At 49.9% G+C, this 17,209-nt stretch overlaps 1 pseudogene across 1 annotated transcript in view; it reads right to left on the reverse strand.

Annotated features, from left to right (window-relative positions):
- The window catches only part of LOC143764295 (indolethylamine N-methyltransferase-like), a 28,556-nt pseudogene extending 24,414 nt beyond the window's left edge, over positions 1 to 4,142 (reverse strand). Inside the window, exon 1 of the transcript XR_013213144.1 lies at positions 3,945 to 4,142. The product of XR_013213144.1 is annotated as an indolethylamine N-methyltransferase-like (transcript). The remainder of the gene's footprint in view (positions 1 to 3,944) is intronic.
- Positions 4,143 to 17,209: the final 13,067 nt, after the last annotated feature.

Consider the following 17,209-nt stretch of genomic DNA (forward strand, 5'->3'; position numbering starts at 1 on the left):
ACACACTCTGTTTTCTGTGGCACAAAATCACAGAGATGACACACACGCAGGACTGTCACTCAAGCACTAATGTCAATATTAATCTCCCACCTAATTTATTTATTTTTTTTTTTTCAGGGAGACTTTAGAAACCAAATAATATTAAAAAAACCAAAAAAATAAATAGCCTTTCTATGGCCCACTGAATGAGAGAGAGAGGTGGCACACCCAGGAGTCAAGACTGGCACACAAGCTGAAAGGGCAATATTACTCTCCCACTGTTTTTTTATGTATTTTTTGTTTTTTAAGGGAGACTTTAGAAACCCAATAATATTTAAAAAAAATAAATAAATAGGCTTTCTATGGCCCACTGAATGAGAGAGAGGTGGCACACCCAGGAGTCAAGACTGGCACACAAGCTGAAAGGGCAATATTACTCTCCCACTGTTTTTTTTTTTTTTTTTTTTTTCAGGGAGACTTTAGAAACCAAATAATAAGAAAAAAAATAAATAAATAAATAGGCTTTCTATAGCCCACTGAATGAGAGATAGCACACACAGCAGTGGCACACAAGCCCTGACTGAGGCCAATATTTTTCTCCCACTGATTGATGTAGTGTTTTTGTGTTGAGGTAGATTTTAGAACACAAATCAAGGAAAAAAAAAAAATGCTTTCTATGGCCCACTGAATGAGAGAGGTGGCACACCCAGGAGTCAAGACTGGCACACAAGCTGAAAGGGCAATATTACTCTCCCACTGTTTTTTTATGTATTTTTTGTTTTTTAAGGGAGACTTTAGAAACCCAATAATATTTAAAAAAATAAAATAAATAGGCTTTCTATGGCCCACTGAATGAGAGAGGTGGCACACCCAGGAGTCAAGACTGGCACACAAGCTGAAAGGGCAATATTACTCTCCCACTGTTTTTTTAAGTTTTTTTTTTTTTATTTTCAGGGAGACTTTAGAAACCAAATAATATTAAAAAAACCAAAAAAATAAATAGGCTTTCTATGGCCCACTGAATGAGAGAGAGGTGGCACACCCAGGAGTCAAGACTGGCACACAAGCTGAAAGGGCAATATTACTCTCCCACTGTTTTTTTTTTTTTTTTTTCAGGGAGACTTTAGAAACCAAATAATAAGAAAAAAAATAAATAAATAAATAGGCTTTCTATAGCCCACTGAATGAGAGATAGCACACACAGCAGTGGCACACAAGCCCTGACTGAGGCCAATATTTTTCTACCACTGATTGATGTAGTGTTTTTGTGTTGAGGTAGATTTTAGAACACAAATCAAGGAAAAAAAAAAAATGCTTTCTATGGCCCACTGAATGAGAGATAGCACACACAGCAGTGGCACACAAGCCCTGACTGAGGCCAATATTTTTCTACCACTGATTGATGTAGTGTTTTTGTGTTGAGGTAGAATTTAGAACACAAATCACGGAAAAAATAAATAGGCTTTCTATGGCCCACTCAGTGAGAGATGGCACACACAGGGATGGCACTGTAGCAGAAATGCCAATCTTAATCTCCCACAAAAAAAAAAAAAACAGGGACTGTCCTACAATTACTATCTCCCTGCAGTAATCTAAGCCAGGTATGGCAGGCAGCAATAGGAGTGGACTGATGCACAAATTAAATAAAAAGTGTGGACAAACAAAAAAGATAGCTGTGCAGAAAGGAACAAGAGGATATGTGCTTTGAAAAAAGCAGTTGGTTTCCACAGTGGCGTACACACAGCAATACAGCTATCACGGAGCCTTCTAGGGCAGCCCAATGAGCTACAGCGCTGAGGAAAAAAAAAAAAAAAAATAGCTTCCACTGTTCCTGCACACCGAAGGTGGTGTTGGACAGTGGAAATCGCTACAGCACAAGCGGTTTGGTGGTTAGTGGACCCTGCCTAACGCTCTCCCTGCTTCTGACGAAGCGGCAGCAACCTCTCCCTAAGCTCAGATCAGCAGCAGTAAGATGGCGGTCGGCGGGAACGCCCCTTTATAGCCCCTGTGACGCCGCAGACAGCAAGCCAATCACTGCAATGCCCTTCTCTAAGATGGTGGGGACCAGGATCTATGTCATCACGCTGCCCACACTCTGCGTTCACCTTCATTGGCTGAGAAATGGCGCTTTTCGCGTCATTGAAACGCGACTTTGGCGCGAAAGTCGCGTACCGCATGGCCGACAAGCACAGGGGTCGGATCGGGTTTCATGAGACGCCGACTTAGCCAAAAGTCGGCGACTTTTGAAAATGATCGACCCGTTTCGCTCAACCCTACTGACCCCAAAGCTAGGGGGATGGTCACTTGGTGGCTTGGTAAATAATATTCTGGGGGATAGTATTTGGGTTGACCAGGGTGATGTTAAACCTAGTGTCCTGAAGTCCCCGGGCCTCCTCCCTGAAGTCATTTACCTCCCCAGGTCACATTCCTTTATGGTCCAGTTTGGCTGGACGGCCAGGTCTAGGAAGACTTCTGGTGGTCCCAAGCTTCTTCCATTTAAGGATTATGGAGGCCACTGTGCTCTTAGGAACCTTGAGTACTGCAGACATTCTGTTGTAACCTTGGCCAGATCTGTGCCTTGCCATAACTGTCTCTGAGCTCCTTGGCCAGTTCCTTTAACCTGATGATTCTCATTTGGTCTGACATGCACGTTGAGCTGTGAGATCTTATATAGACAGGTGTGCGCCTTTCCAAATCAAGTCCTATCAGTTTATTTAAACACAGCTGGACTCCAATAAAGGAGTAGAACCATCTCAAGGAGGATCACAAGGAAGTGGACAGCACGTGACTTAAATATGAGTGTCTGAGCAAAGGGGTTGAATACTTATGACCATGTGATATTTCAGTTTTTCTTTTTTATTAAATTTGCAAAAATGGCTACATTTTTTTTTCTTTTTTCCAGTCAAGATGGAGTGTAGAGTGTACATTAATGAGAAAAAAATGAGCTTTTTTGAATTTATCAATTGGCTGCAATGAAACAAAAAAATTAAAGGGGTCTGAATACTTTCCGTACCCACTGTATCTATCTATCTATCTATCTATCTATCTATCTATCTATCTATCTATCTATCTATCTATCTATCTAACTTTTTAGAGATCATTTCATCTTCAACTTGCTTAGCTGTTCTCAATAACAGTAATTTTGGCCATGGGTGCCCAAATTTTTACATGCTACTTTATGAACAAATTCACAAAGAATTAATCAATAGCTCCAAAATACGCCAGATGCAGAGTAACAGTCCCAGATTTTGGTCTACTTCTTGCTCTCCCAGGTGGTCTGTTGAATTTCCTTTGCAGCCACCATACCCCCCTGATATTTTTTCCTATAAGGGTAGAAAGAAATGGTAAATGGATCTGAATAAGGATTTGATTAGGGGTTGCCACAGCACACATATTTTGTCCCTCTTTCTCTTCTGTGAAAGTTGGAATGTATGATGCTGGTGTGCTTCTTTAAAGATAACATTCATATCAATAAGTTATAATCTGAGCTCTTAAGGAAACTCATTTGCACAATGCAAAAAAACTTCAGAAACTGACCTGAAATTTGGAGACTTTAAACATTGGATTTTATCTTGTGCAACGCACGGCAAATGAGTATCAAAATCCAAATTGAATGTGGATTTACTATGGATCTGCAGCAAAATCTGCATTTGTAAATGTGAACGTATTATTACAGCAGATTTAAAAGTAATTGTACCAACAACTGAAATGTTTGTTAAACCATTTATTATCCTCAACTTATTTCCAGTGTTCTGAAAATTACAGAGGAAACCAGTGACACTAACCCCTGAAATTGTATAGTATTCATCATACGGAATAATCAAACACAGCTTTGCTCTACTTCCCTTGCTTGAGATGAGTCGGGCACTGTACTTTCCACCTTTGATCCCCCAAACCACTAAAAACTAAATTTCCTTATTTGTATTTAGTTAAAACTATCTAAACAGATCAATTAGGATACTTACCCTCTTTAAAACTTTTCAGAAGATTTTCAATGGGAAATATCAAGGAATCCTCTGCAGAGATCATATCAGCTTTATCTGACAAATAACTGTCCAAATGTTGTCTGGAATCAAAGTTATCTTCATGGTAGCGCTTATGGGTGCTGGAATCCATCGTCTAATCTACTATCACAGGCAGGGTGACTTCTTGTACACTGCTGCTCAAGGCCTTTATATCATTATCAGAAATCTATTTAGCAAGGAATATGTTTACTTATCATATCACAAGTTCTTCTCTTCATTTATACAGTCATTTAATTAAAATATAGCATAAGCAAAAAAAGTTTTACCCATTAATGACCCTAATTTCAGGAATACACAATTATTTTTAAGTTTGCTTTTCACCATTGAAAATCTCATATTTTGTCCATCTATGATTGCACGTATCCTGTGACAAAGCTTGGTGAAACATGAGACCGGATGCCTCACCACAATAGCTGACTAGAGTACCCTGTTTATTATCTGATAAAGCATGTTCACTACTTACTTATGGGGCCTACAGTGAAATATAGAGGCAGTGTCCTTAAGTGGGTCTGCTGGAGTTGGGGAGCTACAGTTCATTGATGGTATTGTAAATTCATAGATGGACGACTCTCTATATTGAAATAGAAGATGCTGCCATTGCTCAGTGCCCTTTGTAAATGAGCTCTTTTCCAACATGGCATTGATCCAAAACTCACATCTGTTGTATTTCAGAAGGAAAGCAGGTGACAGTGATTCAGTGGTCAAGTGTGTCCTGATCTGACCCCCACCAAACACCTATGGGAAATTCTGAAGAGACAAGTTGTAATCACTCTCCATTCAGCACCCGGGCTCTAAAAGAGCTCGTTGTCGAAGAATTGAATAAGAGCGATGCTGCAATATGTTGGCAACTTGCTCATTCCTGGCCTTGAAGACTTGATGCTTTCCTTACAAATAATGGAGGTCATATAAATACTAGATGTAGTAGATTTTGATGTGGGCTGTACTCATTTTTACAACAACTAATTTAAGTAAAATAGAAGATTGTGTCATGCTATGAGATAAGAAAGTTCTAGGAAATTCAGTCTCATCAAAATTTTGGAAAATGTTATATTATTCAGTGAGATATTGATTAAAATCTTACTTTTCAAAGGGCAATGCAGTCGTTTATGCTCAAACTCACCTGTGGCAAGTAACAGGTATGGGGATTATGAAAATCACACCTAAAACCAGATAAAAAGGGGAGAAGTTGACTCAGTCTTTGCATTGTGTATCTGTGTGTGCCACACTTAGCATGGAGAACAGAAAGAGGAGGAAACAAAACTGTAATTGTCTGAGGACTTGAGAACCCAAATTGTTAAACAATATCAACAATCTCAAAGTCATAAGTTCATCTCCAGAGATCTTGATGTTCCTCTTTTCTTTTTTTTTTTTTAACTTTTCCGACCCTCTACCTTTCAGCAATTTTGCTGAATTCGTATGCAGCAGATTACAAAAAAATCTGAATTCGCCAGAATGCGTTTTTTTGGCGGAATTTGAGAAGAATTCATTTCCACTCGAAAAACTTTCTTCTTCTCTAGTTGTTTCTTATTACATATGAAATTACTTAATTAGGGGTATATTATACGAAACTTACAAACAAAAATACTCTTTTAAAACTGAAAACTTTTATTGATATCTAGTGTTGAGCATTCCGATACCGCAAGTATCGGGTATCGGCCGATACTTGCGGTATCGGAATTCCGATACCGGGAATCCGATACTTGCCGCGTATCGGATACGGGAATCGGAAGTTCCAAGATTCAAAATGCAGAAATTCAGCCAATGAGAATGATTCCAAGTGTGGGCACATCCTGTTTAGCATGGAGGGCATGAAACTACTGGCAAGGCTGTGATTGGCTGCTGAAATGATGTCATGATGCAGTTTAAAAGTCGCTGGCGCCATATTGCGATCACTCTGCTGTGAATTCAGTTAGTGACAGGACGCTGTTTGCTGACTGAGGGACAGTTTAGAGATAGTGATTTGCTTCTTTGTGCTTTCCAAAGGCTAATTTAGCAACCGCTGTGTTCACCTATTATTCACCTTGCTTTTGCCTTGTAGCGCTGTTTTCACAGCGATCTGCAAGGTCTGTGTGTGTGTGTGTGTGAGTGCAGCCCACTCTCTAGTCTGAGTGCAGCCACATAGGCCATCCATAGCTGGTTGTATTCAGTTCAGGGAGGGTGGTTCATTGCCTCATACTGTTCTTTTTTTTTTTTTTTTTCAAGTAGTGTAGTCTGCTGCTAATTTATTCAAAAAAATCCTATTAGTGTCTTTCCACCCGTCTCCAGCTAATTTGTGGAAAAACACTACATAGGATAACGTAGAGGAGGGTTTTTGGGCCTTGCAGCGCCGTTTACGGCTGTCTGCACGGTCTCCGTGTGACTGCAGCTCGCCCTGTAGTCTGTGAGCAGCCGTAGCCTGGTTGTCTCCAGCTCAGGGTTGTTCACTGCGTCATACCGCCAAATCAATTTTCATTTTGTTTTAAGTAGTGCAGGCTGCTGCACATTTTTTCAAATGTGTGACTGCAGCTCTATCCGTTGTCAGTTCAGCCCCCAAAAAATAAATAAATAATAAAGTTCACCAAACACACCAGTTACACCACTTTACATTTGTGTAGGCCACATTAGCTCATATTAAAGTCTAGTCCACACTTTAGAAAATTAGTGTTTCTTATACCTGTTAGGAGGAGTTGCTCAGGAATAAGCACACAAAGCCGTTAGTACTTTTCTGCTTATCTTTATCAGTCAACCAAGATGAAGAAGGCAGTGAGTAAGGCACGTGGGCGTGGGCGTGGGCGCGGAGCAGGGAGGGGACGTGGGGATTCTGTGCCTGCTGCGGGCACCGGTGACTCATCAGCACCCACATTCACCAGGCAACAGTCGTTCATGCGCAGCTTTGTGTCAGAGCGCCGAACACCGCTGCTGCGTGAAGAACAAATTGAAGCCGTTGTCGGATGGATGGCAGCTAATGCATCAACTTCAATTAGTGCCACATCCTCTCAGACACAGAGCACTGGAGAGCAGCCATCTGTCTCTTCACCACCTGCCAAATTGCCCAGGCAGACAGAGAGCCCAGGACAGGAGCCGTCTCTACTTCTGTTCTCTGAATCTCTTGGCTTGGAAACAGGGGGCCAGCCAAGCAGCATTGGAGAAATGGAAGAAGAGGCAGGGTGCAGTGATGCCCAACAGCTTTTTCTCTCTTCCTCTGAAGAGGCGGGTGGGCCAGTGGCTCCGGTCACCACATCGCAGGCCGCATCAGCTGATGATGACACTCAGGTGCCACTTACTGGCGCGTGCTCTGCTGCTGAGACTACCCAGGAGGAGCAGTTGGGGGCAGAGGGTAGTGTAGATGATGAGGTCCTTGACCCATCTTGGCGTGAGGGACAGGAAGGTGGTGGGAGCAGCTCTGAGGAAGAGATTCCCCGTACGGCCCAAAGAGGGAGAGGGAGGGGGAAGACTGCGGATCCTGCAGCCTCCGCTTTGGCACCCGTTAGGAGCACGTCTCTTCCAAAAGCCAAAAAGGGCGCTCCCAAGACTTGCAGTGCCTGGTCCTTTTTTGACACAGTTGCAGATGACATTTGCTATGTCAGATGCAAGGTGTGTCATCAAAAAGTCAAAAGAGGTCGAAATGTCAGCAACCTCAATACCTCCAACATGTGGAAACATGTGCGCAACAGGCACCCGGCGGAGTTAGAAAAACACACTGAAGAGCTAGGCCAACCAACAGCGGCAGCTACCACCTCTTCAGCTCGTGTTGCCTCTTCCTCTAGCTCACACGCAGCTGGTTCGGCTTCCTCCCAGGATCGCCGTGGAAGAACCTCTGGCCCTGTTGTCCAGAGACCCGCTGTAATTCCACCCGCAGCACCACTTTCCCAGTCATCCACACACTCCCAGCCCAGTCTACAGCCATCGGTAGTACAGGCATGGGAGAAAAGGCGGCCTTTCTCGTCAAACCACCCACGAGCACAGGCTCTGACTGCAGGCATTGCCAAACTTCTTTCACTGGAAATGCTGTCATTCAGGCTGGTGGAGACTGACAGCTTCCGTGACTTGATGTCATTGGCAGTCCCACAGTACAATGTGCCCAGCCGCTTTTACTTCAGCAGGCAAGCCGTCCCTGCCCTGCACAAGCATGTGGAGGGACACATAAAACACGCGCTACTGAACGCCGTCAGTAGCAAGGTCCACCTCACCACCGATGCGTGGACCAGTCAACATGGACAGGGGCGATACCTTTCCCTCACTGCCCATTGGGTTAATGTCGTTGAGCCGGGTACAGACCGTGCGAGTGGCGCAGGACGTGTCCTGCCCACTCCAAGGATTGCAGGAATCCATTCTGTACGCATTGACTCCTCCTCTTACACCAGTTCCTCAGAATCATCGCTGCAGGAGCCGTCACAGTCCACCTCCACATGGACCCGTGATGAACGTGTACCTGTTACGACCGACATGAGCACAGCCGTGGCCAAACGTCAACAGGCCGTCTTGAAATTAATTTTTTTGGGGAATCGTAGCCACACAGCGCAGGAGCTCTGGAATGCCATCAAGCAGGAGAGCGATGTGTGGTTTGTGCCAGCGAATCTCCAGCCAGGCATGGTAGTGTGTGATAATGGCCGAAATCTGGTGGCAGCTCTGGGCCTCGGCAACCTCACTCACATCCCATGTCTGGCACATGTGCTCAATTTGGTCGTGCAGAGCTTTTTGAGGGACTATCCGGATCTTGATGCACTGCTGCACAAGGTCCGCCTAGAGTGTGCTCACTTGCGGCGTTCCAGCACGGCAAAAGCGCGCATTGCGGCTCTGCAGCGCCGACACCGCCTGCCGGAACATCGCATCATATGTGACCTACCTACCAGGTGGAATTCCACGTTACATATGTTGGAGCGGTTGTGTGAGCACCAGCAAGCAGTAATGGAGTACCAGCTGCATCAGGCGCAAAGAAGTCGCAGTCAGCGCCGTACAGACTTCACAACCACAGAGTGGGCCACTATGAATGACGTCTGCCAGGTTTTGCGTCCCTTTGATTATTCCACGCGGATGGCGAGTGCAGATGATGCACTAGTCAGCATGACTGTCCCCCTTATCTGCCTGCTTGAAAAATCACTGCAAGCGCTAAGGGATGATGTTGTGGAAGAGGTGGAGGATGAGGATTCACCATTTCCATCATCTTCTGGACAGTCAGCGCCACGTGGTTCCTCACAAACGCGTAGGCAGCGGACAGTTTGTGAGGAGGATGAGGAGGAGTCAATGGAGGAGGAAGACATCCGTCCAGAGGAGGGAGTTACCGAATTGTCCAGTACTCAGTGTGTACAGCGAGGGTGGGGTGATGATGAGCGGGCAGAGACCACGCCTCCAGCAGGGGACAGCGTTTCTTGGGCAGTTGGCAGTCTGCAGCACATGGTGGATTACATGCTGCAGTGCCTGAGAAACGACCGCCGCATCGCCCACATTTTCAACATGTCTGATTATTGGGTGTTCACCCTCCTCGATCCTCGCTACCGGGACAACGTAGAAAGCCTCATCACACCGTTGAACCGGGAGTGAAAAATGCGGGAGTACCAAGACACACTGGTCAATTCCATCATCTTCTCCATTCCAACTGAGAGAAGTGCTGCTAGTGCATTCCAAAGCAGCTCAGTGCGTCCAGGCAGTGGTGGAGGCTCTGCACAAAGAGGGAGCAGAAGCAGTGCCTCTGCACAAGGCAAGACCAGTATGGCCCAACTGTGGCACAGTTTTCTGTGCCCCCCACAAAAGTCTACACCATCACAGACGGCTCCAGTCAGCAGGAGGCAACGGTTCCGTCAGATGGTGACAGACTACATGTCTTGCCCTCTTGCTGTACTCCCAGACGGCTCTTCCCCTTTCAAGTTTTGGGTCTCAAAGCTGGATACATGGCCAGAGCTAAGCCAGTATGCATTGGAGGTGCTGTCTTGCCCTGCGGCCAGTGTATTATCGGAACGTGTCTTTAGTGCTGCAGGTGGTGTACTAACTGACCGTCGCATGCGACTATCCTCCGATAACGTTGACCGGCTTACTTTCCTGAAAATGAACAAGGCCTGGATCTCGCAGGAATTTGCCACTCCTCCTCCTGATTAAATAATTAGGTCACTGTATACGTTATCCAGGTCTCCTGTTGTGTTCATCTTTCTACCACCTGAACTTAAATTCCTGGGCTCCAACACCGCCAGTTGAGGCTCAGAAGTGCCGTCTGCACAGTCAAAACATACGACCCAGTGTTATTGGGTTTCAGTAACGTCAGCTGATCCCCAGCTGTGTAGCCGGCAATGTGTCATGCGACCGCCACGCTGACACAACAACTGAAATGTAAGGGAATCTGTCCCCCCCCCCCCAAGGCGTTTGTTACTGAAAGAGCCACCTTGTGCAGCAGTAATGCTGCACAAGGAAAAGGTAGCTATTTTGGTTTAGCTCCTTGCACACGCAGAACTTAACACTTATAAAATGTGTCCACTGATACCGTAAAACCGTCCCGGAGGTGGGACTTTCCTTCGTAATATGACGCAGCACAGCCATCATTCCTACCCCCCCGGCGCTGCGCCCCGGCTCCTCAGCGTTGTTTGATTCTGTCCCGGAGCCTGCGCTGTTATGTTATCCCGTGGCCAGGCACACTTAGCGCTGCCCGTCTTCTGGCATCATTTGGTGTCAGGATGGCTGCGCCTGTGCGGCCGCGCTGGCCGAGAGCCCGCCTCGCAGTGTCTTCTGATTTAATCCCACTGGGGGCCTGGGATCCATGGACATGCGCATTGCATATCTGAACCTCCACCTCTCACTCATCTCCCTATGGCTTCTTCAGACTGTTCGGTGTCAGCTGGTCCCTAATAGCATGCCACGGTCGTGACACCGCACAGTCTTAAGAAGCCGTAGGGAGGGGAGTGAGAGGCGAGGATATGCACTGCGCATGGCCATGGATCCCAGGCCCCCAGTGGGATAAAATCAGAAGACACTGTGAGGCGGGCTCTCGTCCAGCGCGGCCGCACAGGCGCAGCCAGCCTGACACCAAATGATGTCAGAAGATGGGCAGCACTAAGTGTGCCTGGCCAAGGGATAACTTAACAGCGCAGGCTCCGGGACGGAATCAAACAACGCTGAGGAGCCGGGGCGCGGCGCCGGGGGAATAGGAATGACGGTTGTGCTGCGTCATATTACGAAGGAAAGTCCCACCTCCGGGACGGTTTCACGGTTTCAGGGGACACATTTTATAAGTGTTTAGTTCTGTGTTTGCAAGGAGCGTGATGAAAAGAGCCACCTTTTCCTTTTGCATCTTTTGTGCTGCACAAGCTGGCTCTTTCAGCTACAAACGCCTTGGGGGGGGTTAAAGGTTCCCTTTCGACTTTCTCAGGCTTCGGCCTACATTGTGTTCCTCTGCTTTTCCACCTGTCCCTGGGCTCTAACACCGCCAGTTGCCGTCCAGAAGTGCTGTCCGCACAGTCCCAACAGTCGCTCCTCTGTTATTGGGGTTCAGTAACGTCAGCTGTTCCCCTGCTGTGTGTGTGGCAATCCCTCCTACCTCCCCCTACCTCCTCCTCCTCCACCTGTCCCTGGGCTCCAACACCGCCAGTTGCCGTCCAGAAGTGCTGTACGCACAGTCAACAGTCCCTCCTCTGTTATTGGGGTTCAGTAACGTCAGCTGTTCCCCTGCTGTGTGTGTGGCAATCCCTCCTACCTCCTCCTACCTCCTCCTCCTCCACCTGTCCCTGGGCTCCAACACCGCCAGTTGCCGTCCAGAAGTGCTGTACGCACAGTCAACAGTCCCTCCTCTGTTATTGGGGTTCAGTAACGTCAGCTGTTCCCCTGCTGTGTGTGTGGCAATCCCTCCTACCTCCTCCTACCTCCACCTCCTCCACCTGTCCCTGGGCTCCAACACCGCCAGTTGCCGTCCAGAAGTGCTGTACGCACAGTCAACAGTCCCTCCTCTGTTATTGGGGTTCAGTAACGTCAGCTGTTCCCCTGCTGTGTGTGTGGCAATCCCTCCTACCTCCTCCTACCTCCTCCTCCTCCACCTGTCCCTGGGCTCCAACACCGCCAGTTGCCGTCCAGAAGTGCTGTACGCACAGTCAACAGTCCCTCCTCTGTTATTGGGGTTCAGTAACGTCAGCTGTTCCCCTGCTGTGTGTGTGGCAATCCCTCCTACCTCCTCCTACCTCCTCCTCCTCCACCTGTCCCTGGGCCCCAACACCGCCAGTTGCCGTCCAGAAGTGCTGTACGCACAGTCAACAGTCCCTCCTCTGTTATTGGGGTTCAGTAACGTCAGCTGTTCCCCTGCTGTGTGTGTGGCAATCCCTCCTACCTCCTCCTACCTCCTCCTCCTCCACCTGTCCCTGGGCTCCAACACCGCCAGTTGCCGTCCAGAAGTGCTGTACGCACAGTCAACAGTCCCTCCTCTGTTATTGGGGTTCAGTAACGTCAGCTGTTCCCCTGCTGTGTGTGTGGCAATCCCTCCTACCTCCTCCTACCTCCTCCTCCTCCACCTGTCCCTGGGCTCCAACACCGCCAGTTGCCGTCCAGAAGTGCTGTACGCACAGTCAACAGTCCCTCCTCTGTTATTGGGGTTCAGTAACGTCAGCTGTTCCCCTGCTGTGTGTGTGGCAATCCCTCCTACCTCCTCCTACCCCCACCTCCTCCACCTGTCCCTGGGCTCCAACACCGCCAGTTGCCGTCCAGAAGTGCTGTACGCACAGTCAACAGTCCCTCCTCTGTTATTGGGGTTCAGTAACGTCAGCTGTTCCCCTGCTGTGTGTGTGGCAATCCCTCCTACCTCCTCCTACCTCCTCCTCCTCCACCTGTCCCTGGGCTCCAACACCGCCAGTTGCCATCCAGAAGTGCTGTACGCACAGTCAACAGTCCCTCCTCTGTTATTGGGGTTCAGTAACGTCAGCTGTTCCCCTGCTGTGTGTGTGGCAATCCCTCCTACCTCCTCCTACCTCCTCCTCCTCCACCTGTCCCTGGGCCCCAACACCGCCAGTTGCCGTCCAGAAGTGCTGTACGCACAGTCAACAGTCCCTCCTCTGTTATTGGGGTTCAGTAACGTCAGCTGTTCCCCTGCTGTGTGTGTGGCAATCCCTCCTACCTCCTCCTACCTCCTCCTCCTCCACCTGTCCCTGGGCTCCAACACCGCCAGTTGCCGTCCAGAAGTGCTGTACGCACAGTCAACAGTCCCTCCTCTGTTATTGGGGTTCAGTAACGTCAGCTGTTCCCCTGCTGTGTGTGTGGCAATCCCTCCTACCTCCTCCTACCTCCACCTCCTCCACCTGTCCCTGGGCTCCAACACCGCCAGTTGCCGTCCAGAAGTGCTGTACGCACAGTCAACAGTCCCTCCTCTGTTATTGGGGTTCAGTAACGTCAGCTGTTCCCCTGCTGTGTGTGTGGCAATCCCTCCTACCTCCTCCTACCTCCTCCTCCTCCACCTGTCCCTGGGCTCCAACACCGCCAGTTGCCGTCCAGAAGTGCTGTACGCACAGTCAACAGTCCCTCCTCTGTTATTGGGGTTCAGTAACGTCAGCTGTTCCCCTGCTGTGTGTGTGGCAATCCCTCCTACCTCCTCCTACCTCCTCCTCCTCCACCTGTCCCTGGGCTCCAACACCGCCAGTTGCCGTCCAGAAGTGCTGTACGCACAGTCAAGAGTCCCTCCTCTGTTATTGGGGTTCAGTAACGTCAGCTGTTCCCCTGCTGTGTGTGTGGCAATCCCTCCTACCTCCTCCTACCTCCTCCTCCTCCACCTGTCCCTGGGCTCCAACACCGCCAGTTGCCGTCCAGAAGTGCTGTACGCACAGTCAACAGTCCCTCCTCTGTTATTGGGGTTCAGTAACGTCAGCTGTTCCCCTGCTGTGTGTGTGGCAATCCCTCCTACCTCCTCCTACCTCCACCTCCTCCACCTGTCCCTGGGCTCCAACACCGCCAGTTGCCGTCCAGAAGTGCTGTACGCACAGTCAACAGTCCCTCCTCTGTTATTGGGGTTCAGTAACGTCAGCTGTTCCCCTGCTGTGTGTGTGGCAATCCCTCCTACCTCCTCCTACCTCCACCTCCTCCACCTGTCCCTGGGCTCCAACACCGCCAGTTGCCGTCCAGAAGTGCTGTACGCACAGTCAACAGTCCCTCCTCTGTTATTGGGGTTCAGTAACGTCAGCTGTTCCCCTGCTGTGTGTGTGGCAATCCCTCCTACCTCCTCCTACCTCCACCTCCTCCACCTGTCCCTGGGCTCCAACACCGCCAGTTGCCGTCCAGAAGTGCTGTACGCACAGTCAACAGTCCCTCCTCTGTTATTGGGGTTCAGTAACGTCAGCTGTTCCCCTGCTGTGTGTGTGGCAATCCCTCCTACCTCCTCCTACCTCCTCCTCCTCCACCTGTCCCTGGGCTCCAACACCGCCAGTTGCCGTCCAGAAGTGCTGTACGCACAGTCAACAGTCCCTCCTCTGTTATTGGGGTTCAGTAACGTCAGCTGTTCCCCTGCTGTGTGTGTGGCAATCCCTCCTACCTCCTCCTACCTCCACCTCCTCCACCTGTCCCTGGGCTCCAACACCGCCAGTTGCCGTCCAGAAGTGCTGTACGCACAGTCAACAGTCCCTCCTCTGTTATTGGGGTTCAGTAACGTCAGCTGTTCCCCTGCTGTGTGTGTGGCAATCCCTCCTACCTCCTCCTACCTCCTCCTCCTCCACCTGTCCCTGGGCTCCAACACCGCCAGTTGCCGTCCAGAAGTGCTGTACGCACAGTCAACAGTCCCTCCTCTGTTATTGGGGTTCAGTAACGTCAGCTGTTCCCCTGCCGTGTGTGTGGCAATCCCTCCTACCTCCTCCTACCTCCTCCTCCTCCACCTGTCCCTGGGCTCCAACACCGCCAGTTGCCGTCCAGAAGTGCTGTACGCACAGTCAAGAGTCCCTCCTCTGTTATTGGGGTTCAGTAACGTCAGCTGTTCCCCTGCTGTGTGTGTGGCAATCCCTCCTACCTCCTCCTACCTCCTCCTCCTCCACCTGTCCCTGGGCTCCAACACCGCCAGTTGCCGTCCAGAAGTGCTGTACGCACAGTCAACAGTCCCTCCTCTGTTATTGGGGTTCAGTAACGTCAGCTGTTCCCCTGCTGTGTGTGTGGCAATCCCTCCTACCTCCTCCTACCTCCACCTCCTCCACCTGTCCCTGGGCTCCAACACCGCCAGTTGCCGTCCAGAAGTGCTGTACGCACAGAGCAAAACACCTCGCCAATGTGTTAGTGGGGTTCAGCACCGCCAGCTGTTCCCCTGCTGTGCAGCCGGCAACGTGTACTGCGACCGCCACGCAGGCACAACAAGTTAAATTTAAGGGAACCTGTCCCCCCCCCCAGGCGTTTGTTACTGAAGGAGCCACCTTGTGCAGCAGTAATGATGCAAAGGGAAAAAGTGCCTCTTTTCGTGGTGCTCCTTGCACATGCTGATCCTAACACTTATGAAAAGTGTCCCCTCCTACCGTGATACCGTCCGGTTGGTGGAACTTTCCTTTGTGATGTGACGCAGCACAGCCGTCATTCTTACCCCCTTGGCGCCGTGCGCCGCCTCCTCAGCGTTGTTTGAATCAGTCCCGGAGCCTGCGCTGTTAGGTTAGCCCTTGGCCATGCACACATTTTGCGCTGCCCGTCTTCTGACATTATTTGGTGTCAGGCTGGCTGCGCCTGTGCGGCCGCGCTGGCAGAGAGCCCGCCTCGTACTGTCTTCTGATTTAATCCCACTGGGGGCCTGAGATCCATGGACATGCGCAGTGCATATCTGAACCTCCACCTCTCACTCATCTCCATACGGCTTATTCAAACTGTGCGGTGTCAGCTGGTCCCTAATAGCATGCCACGGCCGTGACACCGCACAGTCAGAAGAAGCCGTAGGGAGATGAGGTGCAGCCGGCATCGTGTCCTGCAAAAGCCACGCAGACACAAGAACTGAAATTGAAGGGAACCTGTCCCCCCTCCCCCAGGCGTTTGTACGTTTTTAAGGCCACCTTGTACAGCGGTAATGCTGCATGTGTGCAAGGTGGCTCATAAACGTATTCTCCTCGCACATGTGGAACTGAAAACACATCTGAAATGTGTCCTCTGTGTGACCATTTAACCGTCCCAGGGGTGTGACTTTCCTTTGTAATGACACGCTGCAACCCCCTTGGTAGCGCTGCCCGTCTTCTGGCATCATTGTTTGGCTGCCTGCGCCTCTGCGGCTGCCCTGACCCACACAACGCCCCTCGGTGTCTTATTTCTTGGGACTGCGAGGGTGTGATTGATGGGCATGAGCAGTGCATCAGTTCGCCTGTCCCTCATCTCCTTCCGCCTTCTTCAGACTGTGCGGCTTCATGGCCATGGCATGCAATAAGGGATCAGCTGACGCCGCACAGTCTGCAGCGGGTGTAAGGACCCGAGTGCGAGAGGCGAACATATGTGCTGCGCCAGGCCATGAATCACAGCCCCGCAGTGTTTTAACAATGTTAAGACACCACGGGGCTGGGATTCATGGTCATCGCGAACCGCAGCGGCCGACATTAAATGAGGTCAGAAGGTGGGCAGCGCTAACAGCGCTAGGCCAGGGGATAACACGACAGCGCAGACTCCTGTACAGCAAATAACAACGCTCAGGAGGCTGCACCCAGCACCAAGGTGGGATTCTTGACATCTGTGCTGCGTCTCATTACAAAGGGAACTCGCGCCTCCAACACAGTTTGACTGTATAAAGGGCTAAATGTTATACGTGTTTCATTCAGCGTGTGCAAGGAGCAAAATTAAAAGAGCAACCTTTGACTTGTGCAGCACTACTGCTGCATAAGCTGTGGCTCTTCTACTTTGTAACCCCTGAGGGGGGGTTAAAGGTTACCTTTGAAATTGGTTCAAGTAGGCTTCGGCCTACACTCTGCTCCCCCTGCAGAGCCCGGGCTCCAACACCGCCAGTTGGGGCCCGGTACTGCTAGCTGCACAGAGCCAAACACCAGCCAATGTGTCAGTGGGGTTCAGCACCGCCAGCTGTTCCCCTGCTGTGCAGCCGGCAACGTGTCCTGCAACAGCCACACAGGCACAACAGACCCAAAGCTGCCGCCAGTGCAGGCTTCGGCCTACACTCTGCTCCATCTCCTCCTCCTGCTGACCCCGGGCTCTAACACCGCCAGTTGGGGCCCGGTACTGCTAGCTGCACAGAGAAAAACACCAGCCAATGTGTCAGTGGGGTTCAGCACCGCCAGCTGTTCCCCTGCTGTGCAGCCGGCATCGTGTCCTGC

The sequence above is a fragment of the Ranitomeya variabilis genome, chromosome 4 (genome assembly GCF_051348905.1).
Source record: "Ranitomeya variabilis isolate aRanVar5 chromosome 4, aRanVar5.hap1, whole genome shotgun sequence".
NCBI classification, from domain to species: domain Eukaryota; kingdom Metazoa; phylum Chordata; class Amphibia; order Anura; family Dendrobatidae; genus Ranitomeya; species Ranitomeya variabilis.